Raw genomic sequence first — 6,377 nt, forward strand, 5'->3', positions numbered from 1 at the left:
AGAGGTGCGAGCTATAGAGGTTAGCTAAATATTAATTTGTGATAACTAATATCTTACAGTATGCTACCGTTCTTATACTCTTTTTGGATGTTGTTCATTACCAATCTTTAGTGTTTCAATGTACAAGTGATTCTTTGAAGAGAAATTATAGAAACCCTTGACATTGATACAGTTTTGTTTGGGTTGTGTCAATGTTTCTTTATCAAACCAATGAATTTTGAGTTTCACCAAAAAAAATTATATCTCAATTTTTATTTTTAACTACCCGAGCTTCTTCAACCCTCCATCCTTTCTCTACTCCACCCCACTACTGGAGACACAAGGCTACTACTCCTTCACAGTGGAGATTTCTCAAAGAAGGCTAGAACACAAAACAAAAAAAAAAATACAATTTCTTTAGAATCCAATGCCCAAAGATTAATTGGCCGACAAGTGAAGACATGAGACATGTTGCAAAATGAGGTAATTTTTACTTTGTTGTTTTAGAATTGCAATAGTGACAAAAATGAGATGGATATTCATTGTTTCATGTTTTAATTTTCATGAACAATCATTACTTCAGTGATATCTGTAAGTTTCCTTACCTAATACATGATGACATTCTCGAGTTAAATTTTACACATCTACAGTTATGGAGTTCCACAAATTCCATGACACTAGTTAAAATTTTTCAATTATAGGATCTTATGGTGGCTTGTGGGTGCTATTGCTTAGAGATTTTCCTTTCTTACAAAGTTTTATTCTGCATCAATATATGAAGTACATCAAAATGAGGTTTTAAAAAGAAAATGAGTTGAACCTCTAGTTGTACTTTTTCATACTAAGTTTCTTTTAGGTGTGCTAAAATGTTACTCTTTTGGGATGTGTTTCTTTTACCAACAGTTTATGAAAAGAGGTAGAAGTGGTTCCTTAAAAGGTAAAAACAAGAACTTTTATCATGCCTTCTAATGAATTCTACTTGAGGAACTAGCTTCACATTCAATGTTACTTAGATTGAGGTTTCTAAAATTGCGTTATAAGATCTGCTCTTTCCTCATTTATGTGTAGTTTATTATATTCAAAATATTTTGCATAAGATAAATTTAAATGGAGAAACATGGTCTGAGAGGATTCATATAACTGGACCCCAACTTGTTTGAAACTAAGATGCAATAGTTGTAGTTGTTGTAGTATTGTACTTAAACTGACCGTCTCTATCTATTTCCATATGTATCGTAGTGTAGAAGACATAAGATACATGGAATGGCAATCTCAGAATGCATTGATTTAATTCTTAGTTTTTCTAGAATAGTTCTTAAGGAAGTCGAGATACATTGTTGTGATTTGAGTTCTATTAAACTTTCTAGTTTCAGAAAAATCTAATGGGTTTCTTGCTATTGAGCTAGAACTATGCTCTCGACAACTCAATGGTTAATGTGTGTGGAACTTTCCCACCTTGTTTTAAAGTAATGTTGTTTCTTTACTAATCAAGAATAGATTGTTGTTGGGGCTTCAAATCTATCTCTTAGAAAGAAGGACCAAGCATGGTGAATTCGACCATTTTAACTACGCAATTTTGTGATGAATTAATTAATGGTGAGAGAACGAGTGATGATCCTGCAAAAGTTGTGTCTATGGGGAAGAGGAGTCGTGAAGAACGATATGTTAACATTTCTGAAAGTTTGTTTAGCCATCCAAATTGTTTTTCGCCTTTCTATTTTACAGTTAATTAGAGTCTCTCACAAGACTCTACTTATGGTAGTTAGTATCTCACACTATGAACTTTTTTAGTAGGATTGTAAATAATTCTTGTTCTTTCTTATTTCCTCATTATTTGTCCTCAATAAGTTGAAATTCTTTGTTTCATGAGATATCCCAATCTTTTGTCCGTTATTTACAAGAAAGAATCTCATGTATATTTTTTCATTTTTTAATATTCTATTGCTAATACGATATTCTGACACTTTCACAATATCTATATTAGTTAAGATTAAGTTTCTAGGAATCTTTTATCAAATAAGATATTTATATGCCGGTAAAAAATTTACCCTAATTTACATGGTATTGATGTATAAGTGTTGTTTATATTGATCTTTATTTTTATTTTTTATATATATATACCTTTATCATAACTTACACGTTATACCCAATTGTATAAACCTTTTATACTAGTATGATCAATATACTTATAGCTTCAATAGTCAATTAAAAATTTGCTTAACTTGGTATTGGATTACTTAGTATTGCGTGCCTAGCATCATGGTTCGGGGTGTGAAGGAGCTATTATAGTCCAAGATCCTATTAGAGGTTCCTCTGATTTTCTTACCTTATTTGAAGTTTATTTTTCTCTTGAAGGGAAATCAAAGTATTACCATAAATGCTTTAAGTTTTCCTGAAAGGAAATTATAATTTATTCTATATTTGGGTTATTCCTTCCTTGAAGGAAAAGTTTGAAACTCTATAAATTCATAACTACTCTTCTCACATAAAATATGATAGCATCCACAATGTAGTCGTTTAGAGACTTTGTTAATGAGGAGATTTTCTCCCGAACATACAGATTGTCATCTTCTTATTAATCTTTTATACACAATACATATGTTGAATTTGTAGCTTTCTTTCCTTTATGGTGCTAAGCTTAGATTTTTGTCACATTGTCCCCTTCATGGTCTCTCAACGAGAATGAAAAGTTTTGTTGTGTCTGGGCTGTGATTGAATTTAGCCACATGGATGTCTAACCATGAGATGTGGAATTTATTTCGTTGATATAATATTTGTTTAGCTTGAGCGAAATTTAGCATATTCTTAGAGACCTTCTTTGTTAGTAAGTTTGTTCCTTCTTATAGAAAAAAAGTAGAGTACTTAAAAAAATTCCATTTGTATGTTTCGATTTACTTTGGTGGGTACCTATCAAAAGTATCTTTCTTCTTGTTGCAAAAATTAGTGTAATCTCAAAAGGTGGTTAATGTGCATCATTGGTTTGGGAAACATTAATTTTGGGATATTATTTTTATATCTATTTATTAAAATATTTTACTTTGGTTAACACAAAATAGTCAAATTTATCTATCTACTTTCTTCTTTCTCCAATTTGGGTTTATTATTTCTGCTTCCAGTTAATCACTTAAAAAGTTTGTTGAATCTTGGGGGATATGCCTAATTATATCTTTAAGGGTAGTTTCTTAACATGCCTCAAGGTAATTTCTATTCTCCATAAAGTACTATTTTTCTATCACTTGTAGCTACCATTTCTAATGATGTATTATTCTGTCAAATTGTTGATCCTTAAAATTCACCTCTATCATAAAACTCCTCTTTTGGCCAAGGCCTTCTTGAATCCCCTAAGTCTAAAAGGAGATATTGCATATCTAAATCGGACTATCAATGAAGAGCGGATGCTTGACAAGATTCTAACTAGAGGTACTTCGAAACCTGCTTATTCCTCTTATTTGTAACTCATCACTACACTTGTGGCTTAATTATTTTCATGTCAATTAACTCTTACATTCTGATATTTTCTTGTTTTCTCTTAATGTCCATGTTCAACTTGACATCTAGCAATGTTTTATATGCTCGTTCTATTTCGGTCTGAGACTTGTTGGTTTTAATCATCTTTCATTATTTCTAATTTGCTAGTGTAAATACAGGAGATAACAACACTTACCTATTCTTTGTATTTGTAGCTCATTATTACCACATTTGATCTACATTTTTTACAAAACTTAGAAATCTAGCTGCTGAAAATATAAATGCTATTCTGTTTGAAAATGATCATATGCCTCAAAATATATGAACATTGTCATACTAATAGCATGTACACCTTTAGCCAGTTCTTCATAATAATGTATAATCACTTTGTATATCAAAACTCGATATTGTTTTAATGATCTACAATGTACCTTATCAAACTTCTGAGCATAAGGTTATTTGTGTTACCATTGTTGATCATATAATGTTGCTACTGCTTTAGACTGATTGTTTTAAATGACCTATTTATATATATTGTTTTAAGTGTGTCAAACATTTATTAATGCATATATTTACAAAGTTTATAGAGAGGTGGCAACGAGTCCAAAAAGGGAAAATAAAAAACTTCAATTTTAAGGAAAAACATTAATTAGTTATGAAATTCGTTGTTAAAAAGTATATAGCTAATAATATTATTTGACATTTTGTCCTAAATATATTAACAATGTAGTTTTGATGTTTAGTGATAGTGGTTATTCTTTTCTCTTCCTTTTTTTTTGTAGTAATGATAAAATTGGAATCAAGAACACTTTATTTGAAAAAAAATGAAATATTTTAGTGTAGATTATAGCAATTAGTGATACTTTATTTATGCCCCAATTCTCAAGCTTTAGAAAAGATATATATCTTTGAATATATTTTGTGTCTCCTAGATAATTTTGTTTTTGTAGAAATCATCATATAAATGTGGATCAAACAAAAGATTAGTGAAAACGCACAATTCTTCAAATATCATAAGTAAAAAACATGAAAAGGGAAAAAAGAGGGAGTTATGAAAAAGATAAATCATACTGAAGTGGAGTATCCCCTAGTTTGACTTGCTCTGTCCAATAATCTCTATAAGTCTTTGTAAGTTTATCTGCCATCAAATTTATGAATCTACTCTCATCATCTTCTTCTTCAGTAAAATTTGTCTGATATAGACTCTTAAAATGCCCTTTTAAACTTTCGTACTTGACCTGACATTCTACAGAGGTGTATTGAAGAATACATCGAAATCGTTTGGAAATGGAATTTGAGAATTCGGCAGCCACCATTTCCCAATTTTCTAATCCATGGCAACACACTGAATATCCCAACACCATATCTTCTTCAACTTTCTCCATTTTTTAAAGAAGGTTTAGAGTTTTTCAAAGGAAATAAATCACTTGGTAAATTTATAATCCATTTTTTTCTTCTTAAAATGGGCATACCTTGCATTAAATTAGTAGTGGTTATATTTGTTAAAAATCTTATTTTGGTCAAATATGAATTAAATGAATCAAGACCAGCTAATGCGAATGTGGCAAAAAGAAAAAAGTTGTATTCACTTTTCTTAAAACAACATATTTTATTTTTTTACCATATTAGTGTTTTGTTATGAAATTGTTCATTTTTTCCAAGCTGAATTTGGAAATTTTACTCACTTCTTTTTTTAAAATAAAATTGTCAATTTTTATTTTTATAAATATAGAAATGAAGTGACCGCTTTACAAAACATTGTTAGTGTCGGTCTCCCACTCTAACTCTAGAGCAATCTCTATTGATTTTTCCTGACTCACTAAACTCATAGCAGGACTAGGAACCACAATATACTGAGAATAATCTGAATATATTGAATGAAAATAAATTTTAGAATATAGTACACAAGTAAAACTGAACAAGAAAGTGTTAAACTAACCTTATTATTAATGCTCTGAATATCTAAATTTGACTAATACTCTACTATTTTATGTGGTTATTTAATATTATGGGTAGCATAAAAACACTATCTTGATTAGTGACAATGAACAAGTAAATGAAACATTTATTTTCAGTATAGGGAATACTCCCTCCGTCCATCTTTACTTGTCCATTATACTCACGGATCTTACATGCTACCTGAGATTCCACGATGCTTTTAGCACTTGAAATTTCTTGGAGTTGTTGTGCTAGATTATGTTGTTACAACACATCTCTATTTCAAATATTCGAGACTGATTCCAAGACTAATTACTTATTTGTGGTCTACATTTGTAAATGATGAATGTTATGCTCAATCTACAGTTAAGGCTATCATGCATGAGCACATTCTTCATGCCTCGCCAGATCTGCAAAGGCAGATATTTTGTACTGTTGAGGATTTTGAGAAATTGGATCTTGTGTCCACGTTTGGATGGGAGAGTGAAACTACTTTCCCAAATGTGCTTGGAGATGTTATTGAGTCCCTTGCTATAGTGTGATCTTTGTTGATACTGGCTTCTATAAAGATGCTACATTTCTAAGCATAAGACCTCTACTCGAATAGTCGATCAAATAATAAAACTCTATCCAACAAGACAGTTAAGTGAACTATGTGACCCAAAAAAATTTCATGCGACAAGAATTCGACATTTGAGACATAAAATTATGTGGGACTCTACAAGATGTGTCCAATTACATTTAAGGTTCTTGGAGACTACTTACCCTAAACTCTAGCTCACACATATATAAAGTGTAATATATTTCCTTGAATAGGCATCTCTAAAATTTCATATATTCATGAAATATTCATAAAGTGATCAAGATGTGGGTGCACTCTTCTTGACAACCAAATATTTTAACAAGATCCATAAAACCCTTTCACGGAGATCAAATAAATCCTAAGGAGGTCCACATCATCCTTAGTTTGAGTGACACTAACAGCCCTTGAA

General features: G+C 30.7%; 1 pseudogene; it reads left to right on the forward strand.

The window, feature by feature from the left end:
- The first annotated feature begins 5,762 nt into the window (after positions 1–5,762).
- The window catches only part of LOC125859456 (endoribonuclease Dicer homolog 2-like), a 5,538-nt pseudogene continuing 4,923 nt past the window's right edge, over positions 5,763–6,377 (forward strand).

This window comes from Solanum stenotomum, chromosome 1 (genome assembly GCF_019186545.1).
Source record: "Solanum stenotomum isolate F172 chromosome 1, ASM1918654v1, whole genome shotgun sequence".
Lineage (NCBI taxonomy): Eukaryota > Viridiplantae > Streptophyta > Magnoliopsida > Solanales > Solanaceae > Solanum > Solanum stenotomum.